The sequence below is a fragment of the Mus caroli genome, unplaced genomic scaffold, assembly GCF_978045245.1.
Source record: "Mus caroli unplaced genomic scaffold, Mus_caroli_1 scaffold_16, whole genome shotgun sequence".
Lineage (NCBI taxonomy): Eukaryota > Metazoa > Chordata > Mammalia > Rodentia > Muridae > Mus > Mus caroli.
The window spans coordinates 5,884,035-5,905,765 of NW_028227271.1; positions in this window are offsets into that span (position 1 = coordinate 5,884,035).

The following is a 21,731-nucleotide window of genomic DNA, read 5'->3' on the forward strand; positions in this document are numbered from 1 at the left end:
AAGTATGGATATGGAGAACATCTGTGAAATTCCACCCTCTAAGACCAACAAAGCCACTGCAATCTTGAACATACAACAGCTATGGTTACTTGCACATGGCCCTACACAAGATGAGTCCAACCCTGTTAACAATAAATCATGGATGGGAAAGAGGCCCTGGGGTCATAACCCTACTCCTGAGCTATTGGTTATTGATAGATTATAAGAGAGGAGGCACAGTCTTTAGTTGTGCACTTACTGCTAAGCTTACCAGCCTCCTATCAAATCCTGGTCACACAGACAGTACTGATCAAACTCAATGGGTCACAAAACAAGCAGGAATATAATAAAGTATTTTCAGAAGAGGAGGGTACATAGGTGAGAGAGTTAAGAAAGACTATGAGATCCAAGTAATCAGAAAGCATTACATTGTGTATGCGTCAAAGAACAATTTTAGTTAATAATAATAATGATTAATAATAATTTAGAACATTTCCACCGTCAGAGAAAGTTTCTTCATGTCACTTTCTAAGTATTCTCTAAAACTTAGAGATGAACCCTTTCTTGAATTTAATGCAAATGTAATCATATGGAAGTAATCCATATAACATACCTTGGTGTAATTCTAACCAAGCAAGTGAAAGGTCTGTATGGCAGAACTTCAAATCTTTTAAGAAAGAAATTGAAAAGATATCAGATGATGCAAAGATCTCCAATGCTCATGGATCAGTAGGGTTAACTTATAAAAACAACCATCCTACCAAAATCAATCTACAGATTCAATGCAATCCCCATCAAAACTCCAACACAATTCTTTACAGACATTGAAAGAATAATTCTCAACTTCCTATGGAAAAACAAAACCCAAGATAGCTAAAATAATCCTGTATAATAAAAGAACTTCTGGAGGTATCACCATCCATGATTTCAAGCTGTACAGAGCAATATTAATAAAAACCATAGGGTACTGGCATAAAAGAAACCAGACAGATTGAGCAATAGAATTAAATCAGAGAACCAGAAGTAAATCCACACACTTATGGACACTTGATTTTTGACAAATAAGGGAAAAACTATACAGTGGAAAAAAGAAAGTGTTGGTCTAACTGGATGTCTGCACGAAGAAGAACGCATAGATCCATATCACAAATAGATCCCTGCACAAAACTCAAGTCCAAGTGAATCAAAAGACCTCAACATAAAACTGGATACACTGAATATGATAGAAAAGAAAATGGGGGGGGGTAGTCTTGAACACATTGGCACAGGAGAATACTTCCTGAACAGAACAGCTCAATCACTAACATCAACAATTAATAATTAATAAATGGGGCCTCATGAAACTGAAACGCTTCTGTAAGGCAAAGGACACTGTCAAAGGACAAAATGGCAACCTACATGGGAAAAGATCTTCATCAACTCCACATCTGACAGAGGGCTGATATCCAAAACATATCAAGAACTGAAGGAACTAAACATCAACAAACCAAACAACCAAGTTTAAAGTTATCTTATAGTCTGTTAGTTCTCTCCACAATGGCTTGACCTGAAGATCTGTAAGCTATATATGTAACAGGTTTTTATGCCACCATGCTTAAGATGGTTGTATTCTAGTGGGTACATGTGCCTGAACATCATCAGCTTTCATCTGCAAAGGCATCTCAGAATCCGCCTCTTTAGAACTTAAGACAAAGGCATACTGAAATCCTGCGGAGGAATCAACTCTACGATGCATTAACAAATGTACTTACTTTGGTTCTCCAAGTTCTATAAAGTGAGACACGCAGGCTATTGTATGACATTGTTCTAAGGTAGCAACCATTAGTCAGTCGGAACCTGGATTATTTCCTGGATCTCTCTGGGCAGCCATTCCAACGCCTCAAGCCTTTGGGATTTTCTTGGATTAATCTGGTACCGCCCTTTCCTGCTGTTGCCATGGGTTCCAGAGCCTCTAATCTCTCTTCTACAACCTCAAACTTGGCGTTCCATCTTTCAGTCCTCTCCTTATCTAAGTCTGCCTTCTTTTGATCTCTCTTTAAAAGGATAGATAACGTTGATATCATTACTAAAAAAAAAATAATTATTTCTATGCTGATCAATACAGCAAAATTACATGGCACCCAGATGCCCTGTGGGACTGTGTTTTTCTCCATGTTTATTTAACACAGAAAATAAAATTTTAATTTAGCTAGCACATTGCACTGGCTGCTAACTCCACCCTAGCACTGGGGAGGCAGAGGCAGGCCAATCTTTGTGAGTTCAAAGCCAACCTGGTCTAGATAGCAGGCTCCAGGGCAGCCAAGACTACTTAAAGAGACCCTTCCTAAGTCTACAGTTAGCCATCAATATCATCAGAGATCTGAGAAGGTTAAATTATAGCAGGAAGTATAGTCTGAATGGCTTCTATATCAATAAAGATGATGGAGCCTTAACTAGCTACCTGGACAATTATCCTAGGCTCCAGTGGTAGTTTGGTTGGGGGCAGAGGTCAGTCTTTGGCTGTCACAGAGAACAGCATCACATCATCTTCAGCTGCGGCACAGGACAGCATAAGCTTTTGGATGCCAGTCCCTGAAAGTCTGAGAGATTTCCCTATGGATGGGGGAACTTGGGAAAACTGGCCTGCCTTGAAAACTCTGCCTACTGCAGAGTAGGTCAGTCACACACACACACATATAATCTCGCATTTTCTTTATTTGTCAGTGGATACCTGGGCTGATTCCACACTTGGATAATTTGAATAGATGTCCAAGCATCTCTGTGGTATGTTGGTACAGTCCTTCAGGTACACTCTCAGGAGTGGTGTAGCCGTATCTTGTGGGAGTTCTGGTTTTGGTATGTTGAAGAAACCCCATCCTGAGTCCCCAGTGGTAGGACTGATCCTTTGCACCCCTGCAGCATCTGAGGGTTCCCTTTCCCCACATCCTCCCAGCATTTGGTGGTTCTTTTCTTCCTTATTTGCAGCCTTTCTGTCCTAGATGATGTGGAACCTCAAATCTTTTTAAATCTGTGTTTCCCTGAGAGCTACGGACGTTGAACGTTTTTCATGGTCATTATCCAGTCGTACGTCGTCTTCTGAGACTTCAACTACGACTACAATCTGCGCTGGCTTCTTCTACCTTCCCTCTGCTTAATAAATCTCCTATTTTTACAGTCTGCCTTATTTCTATTTTATTGGTTGTTTTCTTACTCCCATTACGTTGTATTTAGCTCTAGTTAACTTAAAGCAACCTTAACTTCATTTTTTGCGTTTGAGGTCACTTTTTGCCTGTTTTTGTTATATTCCTTTGTTGAGGACAACTGGGTTTAATTTCATCCTTTTCTAAAGTTTTAAAAGTTTTGATTCAAGCTGGTTTCCTTCCTCTCTGTGTGCATGTGTGTATACAGGTGTGCATACAGGTGTGCATGCACATGTCTGCAGGTGTGTGTGTAGAGTAACTGGCCAGTGCCAGTGTAGCCCTTAATTGATCTCTACCTCATATTTTTTAAATTCAGTTATGTTTACCTTTATTCAGTCTTTGAATTTTTCATATATATTATATATTACATATATAATATATAACATATATCACATTTACCCCTCACTTCTCACTCCAACTCTCCCTAGGATTCCCCATCGCACTCCCCTTCTAACTCCAGACCCTCCTCTTATAGTTTTTTTAAATTAATTTTGTATTGACATTTTTATAAAATATATGTGATCATTTTCCTCTTCTCCAGCTCCTTCCCACCTCCCTCCCCACCTAACTTCATGTTCCTTTTTCCTCTCTCCCTTCTTTATTCTCTCAGAAAAGTCCAAACCCAAAACAAAAAATCAAAACAAACAAAAGACCAATAAGTCAACAAAACAAAACAAAACAAACAAACAAAAAACAAAAAAACAAAATAAATCCTAAACAAATCTGGAGAGAGAGACAGAGACAGAAACAGAGACACAGAGACAGAGAGCCATGGAGTTAATTTTTTGTTCCCCAACTACTCCTAGACATAGGGACTGTCCTGGAATGTGAACACTGTCTCCTTAAAGTCAGTCACCACCTTTGACGTTCTGCCTTCCCTTCCACATGAATTCCTGAGCCTTGAGGGGAATGGTTTGATAAAGGCATCCCATTCAGGACTGAGTGTTCTAAAGCTTTAAAAACATTGTGGTGTGTGTGTGTGTGTGTTGTTAAATGTTATGTCAAAGTCTTAATTACTGTAGTCTTGTATATATATTAAGTATTGAACTTAAGCAGCAAGCACTCTTAACTGCTGACCCATCTCTCCTGCTGTGATCCTGTGCACAGAACCCAGAACCCAGGATCTGTACACATGCTCTACCAATAAGCTGTAAATTCATATGTGCATATATATATATATATATACATGTATATGCATAATATATACATTACATTATACATATATATCATATGCATATGCATTATACATACAATGCATATACATACACATACACACACACATATACATATGCTGGTCCACTCTATCTTCTAAACTCATTTTAGCCTATCATCACTCTGGTTGACCTGTTTACTTATTCCCTCACTAGAATATAAGCTATCTTGGTCACTGTTGCATACCCTCACCCATGGCTGGCATTCTTGTAGGTTTCTAGGCAAAAAAAATAAACAAATAAATAAATAAATAAATAAATAAATAATTGATTGATTGAATGGTTACACAAGGGAACAAATTTGGTCCAAGGCCATGGGCCTGGGGACAAAGGAGAGAAATTGGAAATCTTTAAGACTCTATTAAACTTCTAATCCCTCAAGACCCACGCTCTCTCCAATCAGAAAGCAAGCTTCGTCTCCAATTGCTGAACATTTCTTCCATTTCTTCTTCTCTGTGTTACATTTTAGGGCATAACATACCTTTTGGTGATTATCATGATGAATCTTTGTTCCTGCTAGCCTTTGCTGGGGGTAGGGGTGGGGGGTAGCCCCAGCACTTCTTTCTTGGTTCCTCTTGAGGTATTAGAAGAGCAGGAAGAGTGTCAGCAGGGGCAAGACTTGGTCTTGTGAGATATTTCGGGTTGCTGTTTAATAAACGTTTAAACGTTTACTTGCCCTAAGTCTAAGTCTCTTTGCTAAGGTAGCTGACCTGCCTGCCTGAGTTCCTCTGAGGGCAGAAACTGCTGTCTGGGGGGTGGGGATGGGAGGTGGTTAGCACCTCATCTTAAAGCAGCAGGGAGCTCTAACTTCCAGCCTGCTAGTTGAAGTCACAGAAAGAAAAGGATGACACTTCGAAAAGTGCCCGCAGTGGTGGCGATCCCAGCACTTGGGAGGCAGATGCAGGCGGATTTCTGAGTTCGAGGCCAACCTGGTCTACAAAGTGAGTTCCAGGACAGCCAGGGCTATACAGAGAAACCCTGTCTTAAAAAAAAAAAAAGAAAGAAAGAAAGAAAAAGAAAAGTAATCTTATCCTTTATTTTTAAGTTTTTCTCTCTAAGAAGTCCATCAGTGTCCTCCTCTTTCTGTGTCTTCAGCACTTACCGGTCTTCCAGAAGACATGATCACACGGTAAGAAGTTCACCACAAGTTCACATAGAACTTCAAATCATATATTGAGTAAGAAGTTTGCAACAGGGAATGTTTACATGCATAGCCATTAAGTGTAATTATCTGGCTAAACATTCATTATCTGTCACTAGCTCAACTGGATCACTGAAAGTTAAAAAACATAATTTTTATGACTAGGGTATTAGTGGAGTTTTGTCTAGATAAGCCTAGTCAATATTTTATCTTCTGCCTTTGCATCTATAGTAAGTCCTTAGTTCCCTTTTTATGACTTTTGGTTAATGGTTTTTTTACAGCCCTTTGGAATGTGCCCTAAGTTGCAGATGCCTGCTGGCTATCTCAGAAGCAATGAACTCATAACACTTGAAGACTGGCAGAGTTCTCATTGCAGTTTTGATTAACAGAAAGGACAAAATAGCAGTCCTATTATGAAAGATCTTACTAATTACTAATATAATTTTAGGAATTCTTATAGGATCATCATTAAGGATTGAGAAATCATATATTTTTCTACATAGCATCACTTCAATTTCCTTAATTTCGTTATTCTGCAGAGATCTGCTCAAAAGGGTGGGCTAATGCCTAGGGATTGTTATATATGTGTATATATATATAACAAATATATATATGTTATATATATATAATGTTAATAGCAGGACTTTTTCCTAAAATGTAATCTTCTTGGCCTTGCCTAGAGAAGGGAATCTGTCAATAACTGTAACAGCCCATGGCAGAACCATCTCAGGAAGATTACCTGCTAGTTTTTAGCTTCTCCTTGATGTCTCCTGGCAAGCTTGGCCCATCTGAAGGCAAAGGCCATTGTTACGTTAATCTTCTTTGCCCACAGTAGCCAGCATGATGCCTGGCATGTGGCAGAATGAAGATATTCTGAATAAGGGGATGATGTGGGGTCTTTGCTGGTGTAGGCTACAGGTAAAGGATTGTGCTGAATTGGATGCCTGGATACTTTCTCTGCTAGTCAGCCTTTTGGAGAGGGTCCCAGCTTGCTTGACAGACTGTTACAGTCTCCTTGCAAAGGTTCTCTGCCCAGAGAGTATGCATTTCCCTACTTTCTGAGGTAAATGAAAGAAAGATAGAGGTGATTCAATCTTTTTTCCATATTTAACAATCTCAAGTAAGAGCTTTAGTCACACAGGGCATTGCCTGGCAGGCACCTGCTAGTTAGGTTCACAAAAAATGGCTTTGTGTTTCTGAACTTTTCTCCCAAGGGTAGCCGGATTGTAGTGCTGAGCATAGTCTGAGGAGGCCCCTGGGTCCCAGCCACTCTCTGCCCAGTCCAGGTTCCTTATCCTCATCACTTCTCTGATTTCTGAGGAAGTAGGTCTTTGGGGGGAGGGAAGGACACATGAATGGAGGCTCTCAGGGTATCATTAGCATCTGCTACCTAAACTTTCCTGGAAGTTGCAAATGTGGAAATCTCCGTGGGCAGCTTGACTTCAGATCAATTAAAAGCAGCCTGAGTGTTGCTTTGACTTTAAATGAGTCTCGGGAGGTTAGTTAGGGAGATGCCTACAGCAACTCTCTAAGTGACAGACCCAAGGGACTAGGAGCTGCTGGGTTTTATTAAATGAGTGCGTGAAGGGCCAATGCCAGCGGATAATGTTCCAAGCATCCCTAGGAATCTTTGCCACCCCAGCGCGAACGTGTGCATCTCTGGCACTATTTAATGCCGGGCCAGTGACCACAGATTAGTTAGTTCTCCAGCGGAAATGAAACACTGTTCCACTCTCAAGCAAACTGTCACAAAGAGTGACGGCTCCCCTGGTGTGTGCTCTGTGCTCACAATGCTAGGCGAGCTTCAGAGGCAAGGACGAGTCATGAGAAGCCCTCCCTTCCGCAGGAAAATGACAGCTGTGGGCTGCAGAGATGACTCGGCCAGTAATGGAGCCTGGTGTCAAACTTGACAACCTGAGTTTGATTCCCAGGACCCACGTGGTAGAAGGAAAGTTACCTTCTGACCTCTGCATTCGTTCCATGCTGCATGCACACTGTCTTAGTTAGGGTTTTACGGCTGTGCTCAGACACCATGACCAAGGCAACTCTTACAAGAACAATGTTTAATTGGGGTTGGCTTACAGGTTTAGAGGTTCAGTCCATTATCATCAAGGTGGGAGCATGGCAGCATCCAAGCAGGCAGGAGGAGGAGCTGAGCTTTCTACATCTTCATCTGAAGGCTGCTAGTGAAAGACTGACTTCCAGGCAGCTAGGATTAAGACCACGCCCATATGACACACCTACTCCAACAAGGCTACACCTAATAGTACCACTCTCTGGGCCAAACATATACAAACCATCATACACACCACATACAAAACACACAGAAAAGTGTGAAATAACTTAAGTGGTAATTATGGATTAATTCCTGATGTAGCCTAGATTTGCAACAAAGAACACCAAATTTTTCCCCTCAAATACCCACTATGTGCCCTCAAAATTAAAATTCAGATGGGTTAGAGAGAAATTTAAAATGTATTAAAATATTAAAATGCAGGATGATTTACTAATAATCTAAGGTAGAGAAACAAGTCATAAAGCTATGAAGCCATTGTAAGAGAAGATTTTAAAAACTGACAACACAGAACAAGAAAATTAGCTGTGACAGAAAAGACCAGAAACAGGGTTCAGTGATCAGAAGAGCAAGGAAAAAATATGGTTCTCATGCCTGACAGCAAAAGGCTGATGTGGAGATGCCCACAGACACACTTACATCAAAGGTGAGCCTATTGCTTGTTACAGTCAGAGAGAAAGAGAGAGAGCTAGAACAAAAGATAGTGAGAGATTGAGAGATAGTGAGAGAAAGCAGAAAGTGAGAGAGTAAGAGTTAGTGTGTGTGTGTGTGTGTGTGTGTGTGAGAGAGAGAGAGAGAGAGAGAGAGAGAGAGAGAGAGAGAGAAAGAGAGAGAACCTTGTAGACTCTGTGAGATTATCTCAGTAACATGGAAAACAAGTGTTGTGTACATTGGGCTTGTGCTAAGTGGGGTTGTCAGGAAACAGGGAAATTTATGATTGGATGTCTTGTCATCCACGAGTTGGGAACACCATGGAGCAAAAACTAATGAACAAACACCAACAAGCCCCCCATGATAGCTGCAAGAGAGGCTATTTGGTCATTTTTATAATTTGTCCAGGTCTCTCTTTGCCTGTGCTTAAACATGGCTACAGTGTCTGTAGTGTTGTTTTGAAATGCTACTTTGTGGCTGAACTCATGGTTTTGCACTCCCTGGATCCTGTTTAATGGACCTTGTGTGTGGAGCGGGTTCCATGTGAGAGTCATTCACAGGGTGCACCTCTTTAAGAAGTGTAATCTTACAGAGAGGTCAAGGAATCTCTTTCTATGGAAATATACCATGTAATTCATGAAATTGCACACTGATCTCCTAATTCCCACCATGCATTACAGTGTTCACATTTTTTAAATGCTTCATTGCAATAACACAATAATCTTGTCTAAACTTTTTTTATTCTTCTAAACTGGCTATATTAACCACAGAGCAATTCCATTAAAGAACTCCTTAATGATAATGGACTGAACCTCTGAACTGTAAGCCAGCCACAATTAAATGTTTGCCTTTATAAGAGTTGCTTTGGTCATGGTGTCTGTTCACAGACATAAAACCCTAAGGAGAACGATGTTTCTGCTCAGTTCTGAACTTCATGTTTATTAGAGTTTGAAAATGCTGAAAATTTCAAGGAAAGAGATCCTTGAACTATCTAAATACACAATTCAGATTTAGGAGTATTTTATCATTTTTTTTTCCTTTGAGTGATCTTTAAGAAAAGGCAGGGGCTGGTGAGATGGCTCAGTGGGTAAGAGCACCTGACTGCTCTTCCGAAGGTCCCAAGTTCAAATCCCAGCAACCACATGGTGGCTCACAACCACCCGTAATGAGATCTGATGCCCTCTTCTGGTGCGTCTGAAGACAACTACAGTGCATTACATGTAATAAATAAATAAATTAATTAATTTTAAAAAAGAAAAGAAAAAGCACTTGGTATCACGTTTTCCTTTCTCCTCAAAAATGTAAAGTTCTTATGAGCAAACAACTGGACCAAAAAGAAAAAAAAAGGGAAAAAAAAAGAACAGAGAAGGGTATGGATTACAAATGTATGGTCCAATTCTCATTACTACAATGGGATGAATATTCAATAAAGCTAAGTAACTATAAAAGGAGGAGGAGGAGGAGGAGAGGAAGAGGAAGAGGAGGAGGCGGAGGAGGAGGAGGAGGAGGAGGAGGAGGAAGAAGAAGAAGAAGAAGAAGAAGAAGAAGAAGAAGAAGAAGAAGAAGAAGAAGAAGAAGAAGAAGAAGAAGAAGAAGAAGAAGAAGAAGAAGAGCTGGGCGTGGTGGCGCACGCCTTTAATCCCAGCACTCGGGAGGCAGAGGCAGGCGGATTTCTGAGTTCGAGGCCAGCCTGGTCTACAAAGTGAGTTCCAGGACAGCCAGGGCTATACAGAGAAACCCTGTCTCGAAAAACCTAAAAAAAAAAAAAAGAAGAAGAAGAAGAAGAAGAAGAAGAAGAAGAAGAAGAAGAAGAAGAAGAAGAAGAAGAAGAAGGAGGAGGAGGAGGAGGAGGAGGAGGAGGAGGAGGAGGAGGAGGAGGAGGAGGAGGAGGAGGAGGAGGAGGAGGAGGAGGAGGAAGAAGAAGAAGGAGGAGGAGGAGGAGGAAGAAGAAGAAGAAGAAGAAGAAGAAGAAGAAGAAGAAGAAGAAGAAGAAGAAGAAGAAGAAGAAGAAGAAGAAGAAGAAGGAGAAAAGAAGAGGTTCACTCAGCTGATGACCCTAAGGTTAAAACCCTGGTTAGCTGAGCCATGTCACTGAGAAATGAAAACAGTAAAACTCTGACGGAATTTCAAATCTTCCTGGCCTCTGGGAGGCAATGAGACTTGCATATATTCTTCAACCAAAGATTTCTAAACTTGATCCCAAAGAGTTCCATGCATAAGGGAAGAGGAACGGAGGATACTCCCTGCCGTATGCTTTCAATATAAAACCAGAGGAGTGAAAAGCTATCAAAAGACAAAACTAAATTCTACAGTGTTAGTAAGTGGCTTTAACCTGATCTTACTTAACTTTAACTTTTTAGATCATTATTAATTTTTAAAAATGCTTAAAAGTTAAATTATGTCTCTGTGTAAGAGCATGTTAGCAACCACTTATAAGGAAAATAGCATGATAACTGCACATCGTTGTGATACCAAGTGCTTTTTATTAAAGATCACTCAAAGGAAAAAAAAGATAAAATACCCCTAAATCTGAATTGTGTATTTAGATAGTTCAAGGATCTCTTTCCTTGAAATTTTCAGCATTTCCAAACTCTCCCTAATAAACATGAAGTGCAGAATGGAGTAAAAACATTGTCTTCGTTAGGGTTTTACTGCTGTGAACAGACACCATGACCAAGGCAACTCTTATAAAGGCAGACATTTCATTGTGGCTGGCTTACAGTTCAGAGGTTCAGTCCATTATCGTCATGGTGGGAAGCATGGCAGCATGCAGGCAGACATGGTGCTGGAAAAGGAGTTGCCAGGTCTACATCTGGATCCGAAGGCAGCAGAAGGAGACAGTGTGCTACAGTGGGTGGAGCTTGAGCATAGAAGAGCTCAAAGCCTACCCCCACAGTGACATACTTTCTCCAACAAGTCCACATCTCCTAATAGTTTCACTCCCTATGGACTAAGCATTCAAACACGTGAGTCTCTGGGGGGCCATTCCTATTCCACATTTTTATTACATTTTGGGTTTGTGTTATTGTTTTAGACAGGTCTTACTGTGTATCCCTGGCTGTTCTGGAATAGGCCTCAAACCCACAGAGATTCATCTGCCTTTGCCTACCCCACACACACAAAACAAACAAACAAAAAGAAAACAGTAGCTTTTCTCAAGTCCGCAGACACTAGTCCAGGTCAGCAAGGTTGGCTAAACGGCTGTCATGTGCTGTGGCCAGTCACAGAGGACTGGGCATTGTGTGTGATGCTAGCTCCTTACCCCTTGGGGAGAGGCTAATCCAGATCAGGGTTTTTAAGAATATTAAAAACCCTGCCCTCTAATACCAGTTTGGTGACCTTTCCAAACTTCCCAGTCTACTCAGATCTGGCCTCGACGGATTTAAGTAAAATTAAGATTGTCTTTAGGTTTATAAGCTACATAGAAGGTAGTCATTGCTGGTCAAGAGCAGCAGTCCCTCACATGCTGGTTTCCCAAGAAGCCGTCATCCTTGCTTGTCTTATTCCTTATTCTCAGTATCATCAGTATGTAAGACGGAGCAAAAGCCACTCTGCCTCGTTGATGTATACGTTATCTGCATAATCATATATGTGTGATCACAAGAAGTGGCCTGCTACACAAAATGGCTGGAACGGAAAATGTCTAACACTGAGACGGACTGTATTCAGGTTGTCCTTTGTTTTGAGATAATCATTACAACATTGCCCTCTTTCCCTTTCCTCCCTCCTAACATTCCCACATATCCCTTCTTGCTCTCTTTCATGGCCTTTTTTTTTTTTTTTCCAATGGTAGCCATTTTGACCAGGGTGAGAAAGAATGCCAAAGTAATTTTCAATTGCATCCTCCTGATGTATAAAGCTGCCAAACACTTTAAAAATACTTATTGGTCACTTGGTTTCTTCTTTTGAGATCTGGCTATTTTATTGTTTCCATTTTTTTTTCAGTTCTTTATTCATTCAAACTTTAAACTCCCATCTACTGTATAGTTGGCAAAGAGGCTCTCCCATTAGTGGTTCTCTCTCTCTCTCTCTCTCTCTCTCTCTCTCTCTCTCTCTCTCTCTCTCTCTCTCTCTCTCCCACTTCCTTCCTTTCTGTTGCCAAGGTCTCACTATGTATCACTGACTAGCCTGGACCTTGCTAAGTAGATCAAGGTAGCCTTGAATTCACAGAATTTTGCCTGCCTCTCCCTCCAGGGTATTGGAAATGAAGATGTATGCCACCAAGCCAGTGTAGGAGCTTCTTAATGTGCTCTTGAATTTGAATTGTGTTTTCTTGAGAATTTTTGTATATATATTCATCAGATAAAATAGTCTGAAGCATTGTATTGATATGTCTTTATTCTGTAGTATCAGTGTTTGTCTCCCTTCACCCTCACCCCCCCATCCTGGTTGCTGTGATAAAATACTCAGACAAAAGCAACTTTTGGGGGAAAGGGTTTGTTTTGCCCATAGATTTAGGAATATAGGGAAGCCTGGGGACAGAAGTTTAAAGCAGCTGGTCACAGCAGGAAGGAAAGAACAGAGAATGCCTGTTGTTCTTCACCAGCCTTCTCACTGCTATGGGCCAGGATCCCTGCTAGGCAATGGTGCTACCCACAGTGGGCAGTTCTTCACAACTCAATAAACACGACCAAAACAACATCTCATAGGCACACCTGGAGGACCCTTTCTCAGGCAAGCCTAGAATCTGCCAAGTTGTCAATTTAACCATCACAGTGTAATACTGACTTCATGATCTGAGTTTGGTAATGTGACTTCTCTTGCTGTTTCATGGAACAGTTTTAAAAGTATTGGTCTTCCTTAAAAGCCAGCCAGAATTCAGCAGTGAATCTGTTCTGTCTTGAGATTATTTTTTAAACTGAATTTATTTTTTTTAATTCATAGATGCATAAAGTACATTCTGATGACTGTGACCCCCACCCTGTTTTCCCTCCCCGACCTTGTTTTCCCTCCCCCATCCTGGTTCCCCTCCCCCACCCTGGCTTCCCTCCCCCTCCCTGTCTCCCCTCCCCCTCCCTGTCTCCCCTCCCCCTCCCTGTCTCCCCTCCCCCTCCCTGTCTCCCCTCCCCCTCCCTGTCTCCCCTCCCCCTCCCTGTCTCCCCTCCCCCTCCCTGTCTCCCCTCCCCCTCCCTGTCTCCCCTCCCCCTCCCTGTCTCCCCTCCCCCTCCCTGGTTTTCCTCCCCCACCCTGGTTCCCCTCCCCACCCTGGTTTTCCTCCCCCTCCCCCTCTTTCTAACCCCAGCCCCTGTAACCCCCACACTGGCTTCCATCCTTTCCCTTCTCCAGTACTCCCCCTTCTACCCTTTCCCCCCTCTCCTCTTCCTCCTCCTAACCCCAGACACAATCCCCTTTAAATATTCCTCTGGTTCTTTTTCAGTGTTTCAATTTCCTTGTTTATTTTTCCTCCATATTTAAAATGTACTCTTCCAAATTACCATTTCCTTCCCTTTGGAAGTCGCCTTCTCTAGGTTCTGAATTGCTTTAGGCACTGATCTTTATTTAAAGAGGAACTCTTTTTTTTTTTTTTTTCCTCTAACATGACAGCTATCTAGATGACTAAGATGTGGGGTTGGGGGTGTGTTCTGGGCGGGGGGTGGTGGGGGAGTGCTGTTGTGTGTTCTTTGTTTTTCTTTGCTGCAATTTGTACATCTGTTGGAACTGATCTGTCTGTCTTTTTTTTTGGTTTTTGGTTTTTGGTGTTTTTTGGTGTTTTTGGTTTTTGGGTTTTGGGTTTTGGGTTTTGGTTTTGGTTTTGGTTTTGGTTTTTGGTTTTTGGTTTTTGGTTTTTTGAGACAGGGTTTCTCTGTATAGCCCTAGCTGTCCTGGAACTCACTTTGTAGACCAGGCTGGCCTGGAACTCAGAAATCTGCCTGCCTCAGCCTCCCAAGTGCTGGGATTAAAGGCTTCGGTCTGTCTTCTAATTGTAACTTTTACACATTCTCTTTTTTTAATTTTTAATATTTTTTATTACATATTTTCCTCAGTTACATTTCCAATGCTATCCCAAAAGTCCACCATAGCGCCCCCCACTTCCCTACCCACCCATTCCCATTCTTTTGGCCCTGGCATTCCCCTATATTGGGGCATATAAAGTTTGCAAGTCCAATGGGCCTCTCTTTCCAATGATGGCCGACTAGGCCATCTTTTGATACATATGCAGCTAGAGACAAGAGCTCCGGGGTTCTGGTTAGTACATCATGTTGTTCCGACAATAGGGTTGCAGATCCCTTTAGCTCCTTGGGTACTTTCTCTAGCTTCTCCATTGGGAGCCCTGTGATACATCCAATAGCTGACTGTGAACATCCACTCCTGTGTTTGCTAGGCCCCGGGATCGTCTCACAAGAGACAGCTATATTTGGGTCCTTTCAGCAAAATCTTGCTAGTGTATGCAATGGTGTCAGCGTTTAGAAGCTGATTATGGGATGGATCCCTGGATACAGCAGTCTCTAAATGGTCCATCCTTTCATCACAGCTACGAACTTTGTCTCTGTAACTCCTTCCCTGGGTGTTTTGTTCCCAATTCTAAGAAGGGGCACAGTGTCCACACTTTGGTCTTCATTCTTCTTGAGTTTCATGCGTTTAGTAAATTGTATCTTATATCTTGGGTATCCTAAGCTTTGGGCTAATATCCACTTATCAGTGAATACATATTGTGTGAGTTCTTTTATGATTGTGTTACTTCACTCAAGATGATGCCCTCCAGGTCCATCCATTTGGCTAGGAATTTCATAAATTTATTCTTTTTAATAGCTGAGTAGTACTCCATTGTGTAAATGTACCATAATTTCTGTATCCATTCCTCTATTGAGGGACATCTGGGTTCTTTCCAGCTTCTGGCTATTATAAATAGGGCTGCTATGAACATAGTGGAGCATGTGTCCTTTTTACCGATTGGGACATCTTCTGGATATATGCCCAGGAGAGGTATTGCTGGATCCTCCAGTAGTACTATGTCCAATTTTCTGAGGAACCGCCAGACTGATTTCCAGAGTGGTTGTACAAGCTTGCAATCCCACCAACAATGGAGGAGTGTTCCTCTTTCTCCACATCCTCGCCAGCATCTGCTGTCACCTGAATTTTTGATCTTAGCCATTCTGACTGGTGTGAGGTGGAATCTCAGGGTTGTTTTGATTTGCATTTCCCTGATGATTAAGGATGTTGAACATTTTTTCAGGTGCTTCTCTGCCATTCGGTATTCCTCAGGTGAGAATTCTTTGTTCAGTTCTGAGCCCCATTTTTTAATGGGGTTATTTGACTTTCTGGAGTCCACCTTCTTGAGTTCTTTATATATATTGGATATTAGTCCCTTATCTGATTTAGGATAGGTGAAGATCCTTTCCCAATCTGTTGGTGGTTTTTTTTTGTCTTATTGATGGTGTCTTTAGCCTTGCAGAAGCTTTGCAGTTTCATGAGGTCCCACTTGTCAATTCTCGATCTTACAGCACAAGCCATTACTGTTCTATTCAAGAATTTTTCCCCTGTGCCCATATCTTCAAGGCTTTTCCCCACTTTCTCCTCTATAAGTTTCAGTGTCTCTGGTTTTATGTGAAGTTCCTTGATCCACTTAGACTTGACCTTAGTACAAGGAGATAGGAATGGATCGATTCGCATTCTTCTACATGTTAACAACCAGTTGTGCCAGCACCATTTGTTGAAAATGCTGTCTTTCTTCCACTGGATGTTTTTAGCTCCCTTGTCGAAGATCAAGTGACCGTAGGTGTGTGGGTTCATTTCTGGGTCTTCAATTCTATTCCATTGGTCTATTTGTCTGTCACTATACCAGTACCATGCAGTTTTTATCACAATTGCTCTGTAGTAGAGCTTTAGGTCCGGCATGGTGATTCCACCAGAGGTTCTTTTATCCTTGAGAAGAGTTTTTGCTATCCTAGGTTTTTTGTTATTCCAGATGAATTTGCAGATTGCACTTTCTAATTCGTTGAAGAATTGATTTGGAATTTTGATGGGGATTGCATTGAATCTGTAGATTGCTTTTGGCAAGATAGCCATTTTTACAATGTTGATCCTGCCAATCCATGAGCATGGGAGATCTTTCCATCTTCTGAGATCTTCTATAATTTCTTTCTTCAGAGACTTGAAGTTTTTATTATACAGATCTTTCACTTCCTTAGTTAGAGTCACACCAAGATATTTTATATTATTTGTGACTATTGAGAAGGGTGTTCTTTCCGTAATTTCTTTCTCAGCCTGTTTATTCTTTGTGTAGAGAAAGGCCATTGATTTGTTTGAGTTAATTTTATATCCAGCTACTTCACCGAAGCTGTTTATCAGGCTTAGGAGTTCTCTGGTGGAATTTTTAGGGTCACTTATATATACTATCATATCATCTGCAAAGAGTGATATTTTGACTTCATCTTTTCCAATTTGTATCCCTTTGATCTCCTTTTGTTGTCGAATTGCTCTGGCTAGGACTTCAAGTACAATGTTGAATAGGTATGGGGAAAGTGGACAGCCTTGTCTAGTCCCTGATTTTAGAGGGATTGCTTCAAGCTTCTCACCATTTACTTTGATGTTGGCTACTGGTTTGCTGTAGATTGCTTTTATCATGTTTAGGTATGGGCCTTGAATTCCTGATCTTTCCAAGACTTTTATCATGAATGGGTGTTGGATCTTGTCAAATGCTTTTTCCGCATCTAACGAGATGACCATGTGGTTTTTGTCTTTGAGTTTGTTCATATACTGGATTACGTTGATGGATTTCCGTATATTGAACCATCCCTGCATCCCTGGGATGAAACCTACTTGGTCAGGATGGATGATTGTTTTGATGTGTTCTTGGATTCGGTTAGCAAGAACTTTATTGAGGATTTTTGCATCAATATTCATAAGGGATATTGGTCTGAAGTTTTCTATCTTTGTTGGGTCTTTTTGTGGTTTAGGTATCAGAGTAATTGTGGCTTCATAGAATGAGTTGGGTAGAGTACCTTCTGTTTCTATTTTGTGGAATAGTTTGTGAAGAACTGGGATTAGATCTTCTTTGAAGGTCTGATAGAACTCTGCACTAAACCCATCTGGTCCTGGGCTTTTTTTAGTTGGGAGACTATTAATGACTGCTTCTATTTCTTTGGGGGATATAAGGCTGTTTAGATCATTAACCTGATCTTGATTCAACTTTGGTACCTGGTATCTGTCTAGGAACTTCTCCATTTCATCCAGGTTCTCCAGTTTTGTTGAGTATAGCCTTTGGTAGAAGGATCTGATGGTGTTTTGGATGTCTTCAGGATCTGTTGTTATGTCTCCTTTTTCATTTCTGATTTTGTTAATTAGGATGCTTTCCCTGTGCCCTCTAGTGAGTCTGGCTAAGGGTTTATCTATCTTGTTGATTTTCTCAAAGAACCAGCTCCTTGATTGGTTGATTCTTTGAATGGTTCTTCTTGTTTCCACTTGGTTGATTTCGCCCCTGAGTTTGATTATTTCCTGCCGTCTACTCCTCTTGGGTGAATTTGCTTCCTTTTGTTCTAGTGCTTTTAGGTATGTTGTCAAGCTGCTAATGTGTGCTCTCTCTAGTTTCCTTTTGGAGGCACTCAGAGCAATGAGTTTTCCTCTTAGAAATGCTTTCATTGCGTCCCATAAGTTTGGGTATGTTGTGGCTTCATTTTCATTGAACTCTAAAAAGTCCTTAATTTCTTTCTTTATTCCTTCCTTGACCAAGGTATCATTGAGAAGAGTGTTGTTCAGTTTCCACGTGAAGGTTGGCTTTCTATTATTTATTTTGTTATTGAAGATCAGCCTTAGTCCATGGTGATCTGATAGGATGCATGGGACAATTTCAATATTTTTGTATCTGTTGAGGCCTGTTTTGTGACCAATTATGTGGTCAATTTTGGAGAAGGTACCATGAGGTGCTGAGAAGAAGGTATATCCTTTTGTTTTAGGATAGAATGTTCTGTAGATATCTGCCAGATCCATTTGATTCATAATTTCTCTTAGTTTCACTGTGTCCCTGTTTAGTTTCTGTTTCCATGATCTGTCCATTGGTGAAAGTGGTGTGTTGAAGTCTCCCACTATTATTGTATGAGGTGCAATGTGTGCTTTGAGATTTACTAAAGTTTCTTTAATGAATGTGGCTGCCTTTGTATTTGGAGCATAGATATTCAGGATTGATAGTTCCTCTTGGAGGATTTTACCTTTGATGAGTATGAAGTGTCCCTCCCTGTCTTTTTTAATGACTTTGGGTTGGAAGTCAATCTTATCAGATAGTAGAATGGCTACTCCAGCTTGTTTCTTCATACCATTTGCTTGGAAATTTGTTTTCCAGCCTTTCATTCTGAGGTAGTGTCTATCTTTTTCTCTGAGATGAGTTTCCTGTAAGCAGCAAAATGTTGGGTCTTGTTTGTGTAGCCAGTTTGTTAGTCTATGTCTTTTTATCGGGGAGTTGAGTCCATTGATATTAAGAGATATTAAGGAAAAGTAATTGTTGTTTCCTGTTATTTTTGTTGTTAAAGTTGGCATTCTGTTCTTGTGGCTGTCTTCTTTTAGGTTTGTTGAGGGATTACCTTCTTGTTGTTTCTAGGGCGTGGTTCCTGTCCTTGTATTGGTTTTTTTCTGTTATTATCCTTTGAAGGGCTGGATTCGTGGAGAGATAATGTGTGAATTTGGTTTTGTCGTGGAATACTTTGGTTTCTCCATCTATGTTAATTGAGAGTTTGGCTGGGTATAGTAGCCTGGGCTGGAATTTGTGTTCTTTTAGTGTCTGTATAACATCCGTCCAGGATCTTCTGGCTTTCATAGTCTCTGGTGAGAAATCTGGTGTAATTCTGATAGGCTTGCCTTTATATGTTACTTGGCCTTTTTCTCTTACTGCTTTTAGTATTCTGTCTTTATTTAGAGCATTTGTTGTTCTGATTATTATGTGTCGGGAGGTATTTCTTTTCTGGTCCAGTCTATTTGGAGTTCTGTAGGCTTCTTGTATGTTCATGGGCATCTCTTTCTTTAGATTTGGGAAGTTTTCTTCTATAATTTTGTTGAAGATGTTTGCTGGTCCTTTGAGTTGAAAATCTTCATTCTCATCCACTCCTATTATCCGTAGGTTTGGTCTTCTCATTGTGTCCTGTATTTCTTGGATGTTTTGAGTTAGGATCTTTTTGCATTTTACATTTTCCTTGATTGTTGTGCCGATGTTCTCTATGGAATCTTCTGCACCTGAGATTCTCTCTTCCATCTCTTGTATTCTGTTGCTGATGCTCGTATCTATGGTTCCAGATTTCTTTCCTAGGGTTTCTATCTCCAGTGTTGCCTCATTTTGGGTTTTCTTTATTGTGTCTACTTCCCTTTTTAGGTCTAGTATGGTTTTGTTCATTTCCATCATCTGTTTGGATGTGTTTTCCTGTTTTTCTGTAAGGACTTCTACCCGTTTGATTATGTTATCCTGTTTTTCTTTAAGGATTTGTAACTCTTTAGCAGTGTTCTCCTGCAATTCTTTAAGGGATTTTTGTGCTTCCTCTTTACTGTCTTCTACCTGTTTACCAGTGTTCCTTTGTATTTCTTTAAGTGTGTTATTAAAGTCCTTCTTGAAGTCCTCTACCATCATCATGAGATATGCTTTTAGATCCGTGTCTAGCTTTTCCGGTGTGTTGGGGTCCCCTGGACTGGGCGAAGTGGGAGTGCTGGGTTCTGATGATGGTGAGTGGTCTTGGTTTCTGTTAGTAAGATTATTACGTTTACCTTTCGCCATCTGGTAATCTCTGGGGTTAGTTGTTGTCGTTGTCACTGTTTAAAGATTGGCGCAGAAGCTGTGTTCCACTCACCAGCAGTCTCAAAATCCTGTGGCGGGGGTCGTGGGTAGCTGGCGGGTGTCAGCCGACCCTGTGCTCTAGCTACTCCGGTGCTGGTCCTGCCGGAAGAGGCCTGTGGTCCTACTCAGGCCGGTTTTCTGCTTCCCTAACTAATGCAGTCTCAGGTCCCGCGCACAATTGGATTGGAGCAGAAGCTGTGTTCCACTCACCAGAAGTCTTAAGATCCTGTGGCGGGTGTTGTGGGTAGCTGGCGAGTGTCAGCAGACCCTGGGCCCTAGCTACCCCGGCGCTTTTCTGACCGGAGAGGCTTGTGGCCCTACTGAGGCCAGATTTCTGCCTCCCCAACCAAAGCAGTCTCAGGTCCCACGTGATTGGACTGGAGCAGAAGCTGTGTTCCACTCACCAGCAGTCTCAAAATCCTGTGGCGGGGGTCCTGGGTAGCTGGCGGGTGTCAGTCGACCCTGCGCTCTAGCTACCCCGGTGCTGGTCCGGCCGGAAGAGCACTTTTACACATTCTTTTGGTTCTTTTGTTTTGTTTTATACTGGCCTTGCAAGAAGAGAATTGCCTTCACTAGGGACTGTTTTTCCTGCTGCAGTGTAGGAGGTTGACAGTGACATTCCCACTAATTTCCGAGCATTCTGAGGTTCATCTTGCTATAGGAGACATTTGTGGATCCCATTCATGTGTCCATTCAGGTTCAGGGATAGTGGTGTTAGGGTGCTAGTTGGAAAAGGTAGAACTGTTGTTTCTTTGGAGCAGTACCTCATCCTGTAGGTCAAGCTCTGTTGAAACTGTCTATGTAGCCCAGGCTAGCCTCCAACTCATTGTGATCCTCAGCTACCTGGATTCTGGGATTACAGACATGAGCCACTATATCCAGCTAAGAAAGTGCAGTTGGTAGATCAGAGAGAAGGATATCAGTATGCAAATAATAAAACAGGTAAGTAAAGGGGACAGGAGGAAGAATGGGAGGTAGCCAGAAACCAATTAGAGATATGGAAATGTATTAGAGATTTCAGTTGGTGTAGAATAAAGAATACTCATGAAAGTCTTTGTGTGTGTGTGATCCAAAATTTGCAAATGATAGTGCAAATATAAACAAATTTCAAAAGAAATAAATGAAAATTTAAGCAACCAAAATACATTCCCTCCTATGTTGGCTGCTCTGGGGGAGCTAAGGTATAGCTCCTCAGCCTTCTCTGGAAAAGAGCTTTCCCAGTCACTGCTGCTTGGGAGTCTACTGGCCACTTGAGGCTCCCTCTAGCTCCTACACAGGCCTCTGACCCTTCTGGGCTTATCCTATTCAGACTAAAATTTGCTGAGAACGTTTTTTTGTTTGTTTGTTTGTTTGTTTGTTTTTTTGTTTTTGTTTTGGTTTTGGTTTTGGTTTGTTTGTTTGTTTTTTGTTTTTGTTTTTGTTTTAACAGCACAAATAAGTCCAGAAACAAAAACAGCCCAAGAAGAAGACAGAATAAAAGTGTTCTCACGTTTTCCTTGGGGAAATTTTCACTTAAGAGTTGAACGGGGGTGGGGCAGGGGGGGCGGGGGGAGTTTGTTTTGGCATATTTGTTTTTGCTTTGTTTTGGTTTCTGTGAGGACTGAAGAAATAGTCCTCTTTGCCGTCATTTTATTTTGTATTTGTCTTGTATTCCCCTTAGCTTTATCTTTCTAAATAGATCTTCCTTAATTTTTTTCAGGGTATACCCTTCCCAAATATTCACATTTTAGCAAGAGCTGGCCAG